This window comes from Styela clava, chromosome 15 (genome assembly GCF_964204865.1).
Source record: "Styela clava chromosome 15, kaStyClav1.hap1.2, whole genome shotgun sequence".
Taxonomy (NCBI): Eukaryota; Metazoa; Chordata; class Ascidiacea; order Stolidobranchia; family Styelidae; genus Styela; species Styela clava.
Genome location: NC_135264.1, coordinates 7990205 through 8000175, shown reverse-complemented (window position 1 = coordinate 8000175; position 9971 = coordinate 7990205). Strand labels below are relative to the sequence as shown.

General features: G+C 46.7%; 35 non-coding genes and 14 pseudogenes across 35 annotated transcripts; all 49 read left to right on the top strand.

Annotated features, from left to right (window-relative positions):
- The first annotated feature begins 78 nt into the window (after positions 1-78).
- Positions 79-197, top strand: LOC144413906 (5S ribosomal RNA). The gene has a single exon (XR_013469796.1). It is a non-coding gene; the product is annotated as a 5S ribosomal RNA (ribosomal RNA).
- An 81-nt stretch (positions 198-278) lies between these two features.
- LOC144413905 (5S ribosomal RNA) lies at positions 279-397 on the top strand. The gene has a single exon (XR_013469795.1). It is a non-coding gene; the product is annotated as a 5S ribosomal RNA (ribosomal RNA).
- Positions 398-478: 81 nt separating this feature from the next.
- On the top strand, positions 479-597 carry LOC144415864 (5S ribosomal RNA). Its single transcript, XR_013471758.1, has one exon. It is a non-coding gene; the product is annotated as a 5S ribosomal RNA (ribosomal RNA).
- An 81-nt stretch (positions 598-678) lies between these two features.
- Positions 679-797, top strand: LOC144412161 (5S ribosomal RNA; annotated as a pseudogene).
- Positions 798-878: 81 nt separating this feature from the next.
- LOC144416579 (5S ribosomal RNA) lies at positions 879-997 on the top strand. The gene has a single exon (XR_013472472.1). It is a non-coding gene; the product is annotated as a 5S ribosomal RNA (ribosomal RNA).
- Positions 998-1078: 81 nt separating this feature from the next.
- On the top strand, positions 1079-1197 carry LOC144413904 (5S ribosomal RNA). The gene has a single exon (XR_013469794.1). It is a non-coding gene; the product is annotated as a 5S ribosomal RNA (ribosomal RNA).
- An 81-nt stretch (positions 1198-1278) lies between these two features.
- LOC144414980 (5S ribosomal RNA) lies at positions 1279-1397 on the top strand. The gene has a single exon (XR_013470872.1). It is a non-coding gene; the product is annotated as a 5S ribosomal RNA (ribosomal RNA).
- Positions 1398-1478: 81 nt separating this feature from the next.
- On the top strand, positions 1479-1597 carry LOC144413903 (5S ribosomal RNA). Its single transcript, XR_013469793.1, has one exon. It is a non-coding gene; the product is annotated as a 5S ribosomal RNA (ribosomal RNA).
- Positions 1598-1678: 81 nt separating this feature from the next.
- On the top strand, positions 1679-1797 carry LOC144413902 (5S ribosomal RNA). The gene has a single exon (XR_013469792.1). It is a non-coding gene; the product is annotated as a 5S ribosomal RNA (ribosomal RNA).
- Positions 1798-1878: 81 nt separating this feature from the next.
- On the top strand, positions 1879-1997 carry LOC144416735 (5S ribosomal RNA). The gene has a single exon (XR_013472628.1). It is a non-coding gene; the product is annotated as a 5S ribosomal RNA (ribosomal RNA).
- Positions 1998-2078: 81 nt separating this feature from the next.
- On the top strand, positions 2079-2197 carry LOC144417911 (5S ribosomal RNA; annotated as a pseudogene).
- Positions 2198-2278: 81 nt separating this feature from the next.
- Positions 2279-2397, top strand: LOC144416632 (5S ribosomal RNA). The gene has a single exon (XR_013472525.1). It is a non-coding gene; the product is annotated as a 5S ribosomal RNA (ribosomal RNA).
- Positions 2398-2478: 81 nt separating this feature from the next.
- On the top strand, positions 2479-2597 carry LOC144417696 (5S ribosomal RNA; annotated as a pseudogene).
- An 81-nt stretch (positions 2598-2678) lies between these two features.
- Positions 2679-2797, top strand: LOC144413900 (5S ribosomal RNA). The gene has a single exon (XR_013469790.1). It is a non-coding gene; the product is annotated as a 5S ribosomal RNA (ribosomal RNA).
- An 81-nt stretch (positions 2798-2878) lies between these two features.
- LOC144416936 (5S ribosomal RNA) lies at positions 2879-2997 on the top strand. The gene has a single exon (XR_013472828.1). It is a non-coding gene; the product is annotated as a 5S ribosomal RNA (ribosomal RNA).
- Positions 2998-3078: 81 nt separating this feature from the next.
- On the top strand, positions 3079-3197 carry LOC144415809 (5S ribosomal RNA). The gene has a single exon (XR_013471703.1). It is a non-coding gene; the product is annotated as a 5S ribosomal RNA (ribosomal RNA).
- Positions 3198-3278: 81 nt separating this feature from the next.
- LOC144414979 (5S ribosomal RNA) lies at positions 3279-3397 on the top strand. Its single transcript, XR_013470871.1, has one exon. It is a non-coding gene; the product is annotated as a 5S ribosomal RNA (ribosomal RNA).
- Positions 3398-3478: 81 nt separating this feature from the next.
- Positions 3479-3597, top strand: LOC144413899 (5S ribosomal RNA). The gene has a single exon (XR_013469789.1). It is a non-coding gene; the product is annotated as a 5S ribosomal RNA (ribosomal RNA).
- Positions 3598-3678: 81 nt separating this feature from the next.
- Positions 3679-3797, top strand: LOC144412672 (5S ribosomal RNA; annotated as a pseudogene).
- An 81-nt stretch (positions 3798-3878) lies between these two features.
- On the top strand, positions 3879-3997 carry LOC144418343 (5S ribosomal RNA; annotated as a pseudogene).
- Positions 3998-4078: 81 nt separating this feature from the next.
- LOC144412994 (5S ribosomal RNA) lies at positions 4079-4187 on the top strand (annotated as a pseudogene).
- An 81-nt stretch (positions 4188-4268) lies between these two features.
- Positions 4269-4387, top strand: LOC144414808 (5S ribosomal RNA). The gene has a single exon (XR_013470698.1). It is a non-coding gene; the product is annotated as a 5S ribosomal RNA (ribosomal RNA).
- Positions 4388-4468: 81 nt separating this feature from the next.
- Positions 4469-4587, top strand: LOC144414662 (5S ribosomal RNA). The gene has a single exon (XR_013470552.1). It is a non-coding gene; the product is annotated as a 5S ribosomal RNA (ribosomal RNA).
- Positions 4588-4668: 81 nt separating this feature from the next.
- On the top strand, positions 4669-4787 carry LOC144417138 (5S ribosomal RNA). Its single transcript, XR_013473031.1, has one exon. It is a non-coding gene; the product is annotated as a 5S ribosomal RNA (ribosomal RNA).
- An 81-nt stretch (positions 4788-4868) lies between these two features.
- LOC144418342 (5S ribosomal RNA) lies at positions 4869-4987 on the top strand (annotated as a pseudogene).
- Positions 4988-5068: 81 nt separating this feature from the next.
- On the top strand, positions 5069-5177 carry LOC144412992 (5S ribosomal RNA; annotated as a pseudogene).
- An 81-nt stretch (positions 5178-5258) lies between these two features.
- On the top strand, positions 5259-5377 carry LOC144414807 (5S ribosomal RNA). The gene has a single exon (XR_013470697.1). It is a non-coding gene; the product is annotated as a 5S ribosomal RNA (ribosomal RNA).
- An 81-nt stretch (positions 5378-5458) lies between these two features.
- On the top strand, positions 5459-5578 carry LOC144417133 (5S ribosomal RNA). Its single transcript, XR_013473026.1, has one exon. It is a non-coding gene; the product is annotated as a 5S ribosomal RNA (ribosomal RNA).
- Positions 5579-5659: 81 nt separating this feature from the next.
- LOC144417136 (5S ribosomal RNA) lies at positions 5660-5778 on the top strand. Its single transcript, XR_013473029.1, has one exon. It is a non-coding gene; the product is annotated as a 5S ribosomal RNA (ribosomal RNA).
- An 81-nt stretch (positions 5779-5859) lies between these two features.
- Positions 5860-5977, top strand: LOC144417157 (5S ribosomal RNA). The gene has a single exon (XR_013473049.1). It is a non-coding gene; the product is annotated as a 5S ribosomal RNA (ribosomal RNA).
- An 81-nt stretch (positions 5978-6058) lies between these two features.
- LOC144416738 (5S ribosomal RNA) lies at positions 6059-6177 on the top strand. Its single transcript, XR_013472631.1, has one exon. It is a non-coding gene; the product is annotated as a 5S ribosomal RNA (ribosomal RNA).
- An 81-nt stretch (positions 6178-6258) lies between these two features.
- Positions 6259-6376, top strand: LOC144418144 (5S ribosomal RNA; annotated as a pseudogene).
- Positions 6377-6631: 255 nt separating this feature from the next.
- LOC144418219 (5S ribosomal RNA) lies at positions 6632-6749 on the top strand (annotated as a pseudogene).
- An 81-nt stretch (positions 6750-6830) lies between these two features.
- Positions 6831-6949, top strand: LOC144413898 (5S ribosomal RNA). The gene has a single exon (XR_013469788.1). It is a non-coding gene; the product is annotated as a 5S ribosomal RNA (ribosomal RNA).
- Positions 6950-7034: 85 nt separating this feature from the next.
- On the top strand, positions 7035-7153 carry LOC144415296 (5S ribosomal RNA). Its single transcript, XR_013471188.1, has one exon. It is a non-coding gene; the product is annotated as a 5S ribosomal RNA (ribosomal RNA).
- An 81-nt stretch (positions 7154-7234) lies between these two features.
- Positions 7235-7353, top strand: LOC144414738 (5S ribosomal RNA). Its single transcript, XR_013470628.1, has one exon. It is a non-coding gene; the product is annotated as a 5S ribosomal RNA (ribosomal RNA).
- Positions 7354-7434: 81 nt separating this feature from the next.
- On the top strand, positions 7435-7553 carry LOC144414978 (5S ribosomal RNA). The gene has a single exon (XR_013470870.1). It is a non-coding gene; the product is annotated as a 5S ribosomal RNA (ribosomal RNA).
- Positions 7554-7634: 81 nt separating this feature from the next.
- LOC144414554 (5S ribosomal RNA) lies at positions 7635-7753 on the top strand. The gene has a single exon (XR_013470444.1). It is a non-coding gene; the product is annotated as a 5S ribosomal RNA (ribosomal RNA).
- Positions 7754-7834: 81 nt separating this feature from the next.
- On the top strand, positions 7835-7953 carry LOC144413897 (5S ribosomal RNA). The gene has a single exon (XR_013469787.1). It is a non-coding gene; the product is annotated as a 5S ribosomal RNA (ribosomal RNA).
- Positions 7954-8034: 81 nt separating this feature from the next.
- Positions 8035-8153, top strand: LOC144415144 (5S ribosomal RNA). Its single transcript, XR_013471036.1, has one exon. It is a non-coding gene; the product is annotated as a 5S ribosomal RNA (ribosomal RNA).
- An 81-nt stretch (positions 8154-8234) lies between these two features.
- On the top strand, positions 8235-8353 carry LOC144417910 (5S ribosomal RNA; annotated as a pseudogene).
- Positions 8354-8434: 81 nt separating this feature from the next.
- On the top strand, positions 8435-8553 carry LOC144415143 (5S ribosomal RNA). Its single transcript, XR_013471035.1, has one exon. It is a non-coding gene; the product is annotated as a 5S ribosomal RNA (ribosomal RNA).
- An 81-nt stretch (positions 8554-8634) lies between these two features.
- LOC144417909 (5S ribosomal RNA) lies at positions 8635-8753 on the top strand (annotated as a pseudogene).
- An 81-nt stretch (positions 8754-8834) lies between these two features.
- LOC144413896 (5S ribosomal RNA) lies at positions 8835-8953 on the top strand. Its single transcript, XR_013469786.1, has one exon. It is a non-coding gene; the product is annotated as a 5S ribosomal RNA (ribosomal RNA).
- An 81-nt stretch (positions 8954-9034) lies between these two features.
- On the top strand, positions 9035-9142 carry LOC144413099 (5S ribosomal RNA; annotated as a pseudogene).
- Positions 9143-9223: 81 nt separating this feature from the next.
- Positions 9224-9342, top strand: LOC144417320 (5S ribosomal RNA). The gene has a single exon (XR_013473214.1). It is a non-coding gene; the product is annotated as a 5S ribosomal RNA (ribosomal RNA).
- Positions 9343-9423: 81 nt separating this feature from the next.
- LOC144414806 (5S ribosomal RNA) lies at positions 9424-9542 on the top strand. Its single transcript, XR_013470696.1, has one exon. It is a non-coding gene; the product is annotated as a 5S ribosomal RNA (ribosomal RNA).
- An 81-nt stretch (positions 9543-9623) lies between these two features.
- LOC144417355 (5S ribosomal RNA) lies at positions 9624-9742 on the top strand. Its single transcript, XR_013473248.1, has one exon. It is a non-coding gene; the product is annotated as a 5S ribosomal RNA (ribosomal RNA).
- An 81-nt stretch (positions 9743-9823) lies between these two features.
- LOC144417531 (5S ribosomal RNA) lies at positions 9824-9942 on the top strand (annotated as a pseudogene).
- The last annotated feature ends 29 nt before the right edge of the window (positions 9943-9971 follow it).

The following is a 9971-nucleotide window of genomic DNA, read 5'->3' as shown; positions in this document are numbered from 1 at the left end:
CGTCGCCGTTTCATTCGATTTTGCTCTGTTTTCCAACAACTGCGAAATACAAATAGCCGAATAGACTACTACTTTATCGCCTACAACCATACCACGTTGAATGCACCCGATCTCGTTCGATCTCGGAAGTTAAGCAATGTCGGGCTCGGTTAGTACTTGCATGGGTGACCGGCTGGGAATACCGAGTGTCGTAGGCTTTTTGTCGCCGTTTCATTCGATTTTGCTCTGTTTTCCAACAACTGCGAAATACAAATAGCCGAATAGACTATTACTTTATCGCCTACAACCATACCACGTTGAATGCACCCGATCTCGTTCGATCTCGGAAGTTAAGCAATGTCGGGCTCGGTTAGTACTTGCATGGGTGACCGGCTGGGAATACCGAGTGTCGTAGGCTTCTCGTCGCCGTTTCATTCGGTTTTGCTCTGTTTTCCAACAACTGCGAAATACAAATAGCCGAATAGACTACTACTTTATCGCCTACAACCATACCACTTTAAATGCACCCGATCTCGTTCGATCTCGGAAGTTAAGCAATGTCGGGCTCGGTTAGTACTTGCATGGGTGACCGGCTGGGAATACCGAGTGTCGTAGGCTTTTTGTCGCCGTTTCATTCGATTTTGCTCTGTTTTCCAACAACTGCGAAATACAAATAGCCGAATAGACTACTACTTTATCGCCTACAACCATACCACGTTGAATGCACCCGTTATCGTTCGAGCTCGGAAGTTAAGCAATGTCGGGCTCGGTTAGTATTTGCATGGGTGACCGGCTGGGAATACCGAGTGTCGTAGGCTTTTCGTCGCCGTTTCTTTCGATTTTGCTCTGTTTTCCAACAACTGCGAAATACAAATAGCCGAATAGACTACTACTTTATCGCCTACAACCATACCACGTTGAATGCACCCGATCTCGTTCGATCTCGGAAGTTAAGCAATGTCGGGCTCGTTTAGTACTTGCATGGGTGATCGGCTGGGAATACCGAGTGTCGTAGGCTTTTTGTCGCCGTTTCATTCGATTTTGCTCTGTTTTCCAACAACTGCAAAATACAAATAGCCGAAAAGACTACTACTTTATTGCCTACAACCATACCACGTTGAATGCACCCGATCTCGTTCGATCTCGGAAGTTAAGCAATGTCGGGCTCGGTTAGTACTTGCATGGGTGACCGGCTGGGAATACCGAGTGTCGTAGGCTTCTCGTCGCCGTTTCATTCGATTTTGCTCTGTTTTCCAACAACTGCGAAATACAAATAGCCGAATAGACTACTACTTTATCGCCTACAACCATACCACGTTGAATGCACCCGATCTCGTTCGATCTCGGAAGTTAAGCAATGTCGGGCTCGGTTAGTACTTGCATGGGTGACCGGCTGCGAATACCGAGTGTCGTAGGCTTTTCGTCGCCGTTTCATTCGATTTTGCTCTGTTTTCCAACAACTGCGAAATACAAATAGCCGAATAGACTACTACTTTATCGCCTACAACCATACCACGTTGAATGCACCCGATCTCGTTCGATCTCGGAAGTTAAGCAATGTCGGGCTCGGTTAGTACTTGCATGGGTGACCGGCTGGGAATACCGAGTGTCGTAGGCTTTTTGTCGCCGTTTCATTCGATTTTGCTCTGTTTTCCAACAACTGCGAAATACAAATAGCCGAATAGACTATTACTTTATCGCCTACAACCATACCACGTTGAATGCACCCGATCTCGTTCGATCTCGGAAGTTAAGCAATGTCGGGCTCGGTTAGTACTTGCATGGGTGACCGGCTGGGAATACCGAGTGTCGTAGGCTTCTCGTCGCCGTTTCATTCGGTTTTGCTCTGTTTTCCAACAACTGCGAAATACAAATAGCCGAATAGACTACTACTTTATCGCCTACAACCATACCACTTTGAATGCACCCGATCTCGTTCGATCACGGAAGTTAAGCAATGTCGGGCTCGGTTAGTACTTGCATGGGTGACCGGCTGGGAATACCGAGTGTCGTAGGCTTTTTGTCGCCGTTTCATTCGATTTTGCTCTGTTTTCCAACAACTGCGAAATACAAATAGCCGAATAGACTACTACTTTATCGCCTACAACCATACCACGTTGAATGCACCCGTTATCGTTCGATCTCGGAAGTTAAGCAATGTCGGGCTCGGTTAGTACTTGCATGGGTGACCGGCTGGGAATACCGAGTGTCGTAGGCTTTTCGTCGCCGTTTCATTCGATTTTGCTCTGTTTTCCAACAACTGCGAAATACAAATAGCCGAATAGACTACTACTTTATCGCCTACAACCATACCACGTTGAATGCACCCGATCTCGTTCGATCTCGGAAGTTAAGCAATGTCGTGCTCGGTTAGTACTTGCATGGGTGACCGGCTGGGAATACCGAGTGTCGTAGGCTTTTCGTCGCCGTTTCATTCGATTTTGCTCTGTTTTCCAACAACTGCGAAATACAAATAGCCGAATAGACTACTACTTTATTGCCTACAACCATACGACGTTGAATGCACCCGATCTCGTTCGATCTCGGAAGTTAAGCAATGTCGGGCTCGGTTAGTACTTGCATGGGTGACCGGCTGGGAATACCGAATGTCGTAGGCTTTTTGTCGCCGTTTCATTCGATTTTGCTCTGTTTTCCAACAACTGCGAAATACAAATAGCCGAAAAGACTACTACTTTATTGCCTACAACCATACCACGTTGAATGCACCCGATCTCGTTCGATCTCGGAAGTTAAGCAATGTCGGGCTCGGTTAGTACTTGCATGGGTGACCGGCTGGGAATACCGAGTGTCGTAGGCTTCTCGTCGCCGTTTCATTCGATTTTGCTCTGTTTTCCAACAACTGCGAAATACAAATAGCCGAATAGACTACTACTTTATCGCCTACAACCATACCACGTTGAATGCACCCGATCTCGTTCGATCTCGGAAGTTAAGCAATGTCGGGCTCGGTTAGTACTTGCATGGGTGACAGGCTGGGAATACCGAGTGTCGTAGGCTTTTCGTCGCCGCTTCATTCGATTTTGCTCTGTTTTCCAACAACTGCAAAATACAAATAGCCGAATAGACTACTACTTTATCGCCTACAACCATACCACGTTGAATGCACCCGATCTCGTTCGATCTCGGAAGTTAAGCAATGTCGGGCTCGGTTAGTACTTGCATGGGTGACCGGCAGGGAATATCGAGTGTCGTAGGCTTTTCGTCGCCGTTTCATTCGATTTTGCTCTGTTTTCCAACAACTGCGAAATACAAATAGCCGAATAGACTACTACTTTATCGCCTACAACCATACCACGTTGAATGCACCCGATCTCGTTCGATCTCGGAAGTTAAGCAATGTCGGGCTCGGTTAGTACTTGCATGGGTGACCGGCTGCGAATACCGAGTGTCGTAGGCTTTTCGTCGCCGTTTCATTCGATTTTGCTCTGTTTTCCAACAACTGCGAAATACAAATAGCCGAATAGACTACTACTTTATTGCCTACAACCATACCACGTTGAATGCACCCGATCTCGTTCGATCTCGGAAGTTAAGCAATGTCGGGCTCGGTTAGTACTTGCATGGGTGACCGGCTGGGAATACCGAGTGTCGTAGGCTTTTTGTCGCCGTTTCATTCGATTTTGCTCTGTTTTCCAACAACTGCGAAATACAAATAGCCGAATAGACTACTACTTTATCGCCTACAACCATACCACGTTGAATGCACCCGTTATCGTTCGATCTCGAAAGTTAAGCAATGTCTGGCTCGGTTAGTACTTGCATGGGTGACCGGCTGGGAATACCGAGTGTCGTAGGCTTTTTGTCGCCGTTTCATTCGATTTTGCTCTGTTTTCCAACAACTGCGAAATACAAATAGCCGAATAGACTACTACTTTATCGCCTACAACCATACCACGTTGAATGCACCCGTTATCGTTCGATCTCGAAAGTTAAGCAATGTCGGGCTCGGTTAGTACTTGCATGGGTGACCGGCTGGGAATACCGAGTGTCGTAGGCTTTTCGTCGCCGTTTCATTCGATTTTGCTCTGTTTTCCAACAACTGCGAAATACAAATAGCCGAATAGACTACTACTTTATCGCCTACAACCATACCACGTTGAATGCACTCGATCTAGGAAGTTAAGCAATGTCGGGCTCGGTTAGTACTTGCATGGGTGACCGGCTGGGAATACCGAGTGTCGTAGGCTTTTTGTCGCCGTTTCATTCGATTTTGCTCTGTTTTCCAACAACTGCGAAATACAAATAGCCGAATAGACTACTACTTTATCGCCTACAACCATACCACGTTGAATGCACCCGATCTCGTTCGATCTCGGAAGTTAAGCAATGTCGGGCTCGGTTAGTACTTGCATGGGTGACCGGCTGGGAATACCGAGTGTCGTGGGCTTTTCGTCGCCGTTTCATTCGATTTTGCTCTGTTTTCCAACAACTGCGAAATACAAACAGCCGAATAGACTACTACTTTATCGCCTACAACCATACCACGTTGAATGCACCCGATCTCGTTCGATCTCGGTAGTTAAGCAATGTCGGGCTCGGTTAGTACTTGCATGGGTGACCGACTGGGAATACCGAGTGTCGTAGGCTTTTCGTCGCCGTTTCATTCGATTTTGATCTGTTTTCCAACAACTGCGAAATACAAATAGCCGAATAGACTACTACTTTATCGCCTACAACCATACCACGTTGAATGCACCCGATCTCGTTCGATCTCGGAAGTTAAGCAATGTCGGGCTCGTTTAGTACTTGCATGGGTGACCGGCTGTGAATACCGAGTATCGTAGGCTTTTCGTCGCCGTTTCATTTGATTTTGCTCTGTTTTCCAACAACTGCGAAATACAAATAGCCGAATAGACTACTACTTTATCGCCTACAACCATACCACGTTGAATGCACCCGTTATCGTTCGATCTCGAAAGTTAAGCAATGTCGGGCTCGGTTAGTACTTGCATGGGTGACCGGCTGGGAATACCGAGTGTCGTAGGCTTTTCGTCGCCGTTTCATTCGATTTTGCTCTGTTTTCCAACAACTGCGAAATACAAATAGCCGAATAGACTACTACTTTATCGCCTACAACCATACCACGTTGAATGCACTCGATCTAGGAAGTTAAGCAATGTCGGGCTCGGTTAGTACTTGCATGGGTGACCGGCTGGGAATACCGAGTGTCGTAGGCTTTTTGTCGCCGTTTCATTCGATTTTGCTCTGTTTTCCAACAACTGCGAAATACAAATAGCCTAATAGACTACTACTTTATCGCCTACAACCATACCACGTTGAATGCACCCGATCTCGTTCGATCTCGGAAGTTAAGCAATGTCGGGCTCGGTTAGTACTTGCATGGGTGACCGGCTGGGAATACCGAGTGTCGTGGGCTTTTCGTCGCCGTTTCATTCGATTTTGCTCTGTTTTCCAACAACTGCGAAATACAAACAGCCAAATAGACTACTACTTTATCGCCTACAACCATACCACGTTGAATGCACCCGATCTCGTTCGATCTCGGAAGTTAAGCAAATGTCGGGCTCGGTTAGTACTTGCATGGGTGACCGACTGGGAATACCGAGTGTCGTAGGCTTTTCGTCGCCGTTTCATTCGATTTTGATCTGTTTTCCAACAACTGCGAAATACAAATAGCCGAATAGACTACTACTTTATCGCCTACAACCATACCACGTTGAATGCACCCGATCTCGTTCGATCTCGGAAGTTAAGCAATGTCGGGCTCGTTTAGTACTTGCATGGGTGACCGGCTGTGAATACCGAGTATCGTAGGCTTTTCGTCGCCGTTTCATTTGATTTTGCTCTGTTTTCCAACAACTGCGAAATACAAATAGCCGAATAGACTACTACTTTATCGCCTACAACCATACCACGTTGAATGCACCCGATCTCGTTCGATCTCGGAAGTTAAGCAATGTCGGGCTCGGTTAGTACTTGCATGGGTGACCGGCTGGAATACCGAGTGTCGTAGGCTTTTCGTCGCCGTTTCGTTCGATTTTGCTCTGTTTTCCAACAACTGCGAAATACAAATAGCCGAATAGACTACTGTTTAATCGCCTACAACCATACCAAGTTGAATTCACCCGATCTCGTTCGATCTCGGAAGTTAAGCAATGTCGGGCTTGGTTAGTACTTGCATGGGTGACCGGCTGGGAATACCGAGTGTCGTAGGCTTTTCGTCGCCGTTTCATTCGATTTTGCACTGTTTTCCAACAACTGCGAAATACAAATAGCCTAATAGACTACTACTTTATTGCCTACAACCATACCACGTTGAATGCACCCGATCTCGTCGATCTCGGAAGTTAAGCAATGTCGGGTTCGGTTAGTACTTGCATGGGTGACCGGCTGGGAATACCGAGTGTCGTAAGCTTTTCGTCGTCGTTTCATTCGATTTTGCTGTGTTTTCTAACAACTGCGAAATACAAATAGCCGAATAGACTACTACTTCATCGCCTACAACCATACCACGTTGAATGCTCCCGATCTTATTCGATCTCGGTAGTTAAGCAATGTCGGGCTTGGTTAATACCGAGTGTCGTAGGCTTTTCGTCGCCGTTTCATTCGATTTTGCTCTGTTTTCTAACAACTGCGAAATACAAATAGCCGAATAGACTACTACTTTATCGCCTACAACCATACCACGGTGAATGCACCCGATCTCGTTCGATCTCGGAAGTTAAGCAATGTCGGGCTCGGTTAGTACTTGCATGGATGACCGGCTGGGATACCGAGTGTCGTAGGCTTTTCCTCGCCGTTTCATTCGATTTTGCTCTGTTTTCCAACAACTGCGAAATACAAATAGCCGAATAGACTACTACTTTATTGCCTACAACCATACCACGTTGAATGCACCCGATCTCGTTCGATCTCGGAAGTTAAGCAATGTCGGGCTCGGTTAGTACTTGCATGGGTGACCGGCTGGGAATACCGAGTGTCGTAGGCTTTTTTTTCGTCGCCGTTCCATTCGTTTTTTCTCTGTTTTCTAACAACTGCAAAATACAAATAGCAGAACAGACTACTACTCTATCGACTACAACCATACCACGTTGAATGCACCCGATCTCGTTCGATCTCGGAAGTTAAGCAATGTCGGGCTCGGTTAGTACTTGCATGGGTGACCGGCTGGGAATACCGAGTGTCGTAGGCTTTTCGTCGCCGCTTCATTCGATTTTGCTCTGTTTTCCAACAACTGCAAAATACAAATAGCCGAATAGACTACTACTTTATCGCCTACAACCATACCACGTTGAATGCACCCGATCTCGTTCGATCTCGGAAGTTAAGCAATGTCGGGCTCGGTTAGTACTTGCATGGGTGACCGGCTGGGAATATCGAGTGTCGTAGGCTTTTCGTCGCCGTTTCATTCGATTTTGCTCTGTTTTCCAACAACTGCGAAATACAAATAGCCGAATAGACTACTACTTTATCGCCTACAACCATACCACGTTGAATGCACCCGATCTCGTTCGATCTCGGAAGTTAAGCAATGTCGGGCTCGGTTAGTACTTGCATGGGTGACCGGCTGCGAATACCGAGTGTCGTAGGCTTTTCGTCGCCGTTTCATTCGATTTTGCTCTGTTTTCCAACAACTGCGAAATACAAATAGCCGAATAGACCACTACTTTATCGCCTACAATCATACCACGTTGAATGCACCCGATCTCGTTCGATCTCGGAAGTTAAGCAATGTCGGGCTCGGTTAGTACTTGCATGGGTGACCGGCTGGGAATACCGAGTGTCGTAGGCTTTTTGTCGCCGTTTCATTCGATTTTGCTCTGTTTTCCAACAACTGCGAAATACAAATAGCCGAATAGACTACTACTTTATCGCCTACAACCATACCACGTTGAATGCACCCGATCTCGTTCGATCTCGGAAGTTAAGCAATGTCGGGCTCGGTTAGTACTTGCATGGGTGACCGGCTGGGAATACCGAGTGTCGTAGGCTTCTCGTCGCCGTTTCATTCGATTTTGCTCTGTTTTCCAACAACTGCGAAATACAAATAGCCGAATAGACTACTACTTTATCGCCTACAACCATACCACGTTGAATGCACCCGATCTCGTTCGATCTCGGGAGTTAAGCAATGTCGGGCTCGGTTAGTACTTGCATGGGTGACCGGCTGGGAATACCGAGTGTCGTAGGCTTTTTGTCGCCGTTTCATTCGATTTTGCTCTGTTTTCCAACAACTGCGAAATACAAATAGCCGAATAGACTACTACTTTATCGCCTACAACCATACCACGTTGAATGCACCCGTTATCGTTCGATCTCGGAAGTTAAGCAATGTCGGGCTCGGTTAGTACTTGCATGGGTGACCGGCTGGGAATACCGAGTGTCGTAGGCTTTTCGTCGCCGTTTCATTCGATTTTGCTCTGTTTTCCAACAACTGCGAAATACAAATAGCCGAATAGACTACTACTTTATCGCCTACAACCATACCACGTTGAATGCACCCGATCTCGTTCGATCTCGGGAGTTAAGCAATGTCGGGCTCGGTTAGTACTTGCATGGGTGACCGGCTGGGAATACCGAGTGTCGTAGGCTTTTTGTCGCCGTTTCATTCGATTTTGCTCTGTTTTCCAACAACTGCGAAATACAAATAGCCGAATAGACTACTACTTTATCGCCTACAACCATACCACGTTGAATGCACCCGTTATCGTTCGATCTCGGAAGTTAAGCAATGTCGGGCTCGGTTAGTACTTGCATGGGTGACCGGCTGGGAATACCGAGTGTCGTAGGCTTTTCGTCGCCGTTTCATTCGATTTTGCTCTGTTTTCCAACAACTGCGAAATACAAATAGCCGAATAGACTACTACTTTATTGCCTACAACCATACCACGTTGAATGCACCCGATCTCGTTCGATCTCGGAAGTTAAGCAATGTCGGGCTCGGTTAGTACTTGCATGGGTGACCGGCTGGGAATACCGAGTGTCGTAGGCTTTTCGTCACCGTTTCATTCGATTTTGCTCTGTTTTCCAACAACTGCGAAATACAAATAGCCGAATAGACTACTACTTTATCGCCTACAACCATACCACGTTGAATGCAATCGATCTCGGAAGTTAAGCAATGTCGGGCTCGGTTAGTACTTACATGGTGACCGGCTGGGAATACCGAGTGTCGTAGGCTTTTTGTCGCCGTTTCATTCGATTTTGCTCTGTTTTCCAACAACTGCGAAATACAAATAGCCGAATAGACTACTACTTTATCGCCTACAACCATACCACGTTGAATGCACACGATCTCGTTCGATCTCGGAAGTTAAGCAATGTCGGGCTCGGTTAGTACTTGCATGGGTGACCGGCTGGGAATACCGAGTGTCATAGGCTTTTCGTCGCCGTTTCATTCGATTTTGCTCTGTTTTCCAACAACTGCGAAATACAAATAGCCGAATAGACTACTACTTTATCGCCTACAACCATACCACGTTGAATGCACCCGATCTCGTTCGATCTCGGAAGTTAAGCAATGTCGGGCTCGGTTAGTACTTGCATGGGTGACCGGCTGGGAATACCGAGTGTCGTGGGCTTTTTGTCGCCATTTCATTCGATTTTGCTCTGTTTTCCAACAACTGCGAAATACAAATAGCCGAATAGACTACTACTTTATCGCCTACAACCATACCACGTTGAATGCACCCGATCTTGTTCGATCTCGGAAGTTAAGCAATGTCGGGCTTGGTTAGTACTTGCATGGGTGACCGGCTGGGAATACCGAATGTCGTAGGCTTTTCGTCGCCCTTTCATTCGATTTTGCTCTGTTTTCTAACAACTGGGAAATACAAATAGCCGAATAGACTACTACTTTATCGCCTACAACCATACCACGGTGAATGCACCCGATCTCGTTCGATCTCGGAAGTTAAGCAATGTCGTGCTCGGTTAGTACTTGCATGGGTGACCGGCTGGGAATACCGAGTGTCGTAGGCTTTTCGTCGCCGTTTCATTCGATTTTGCTC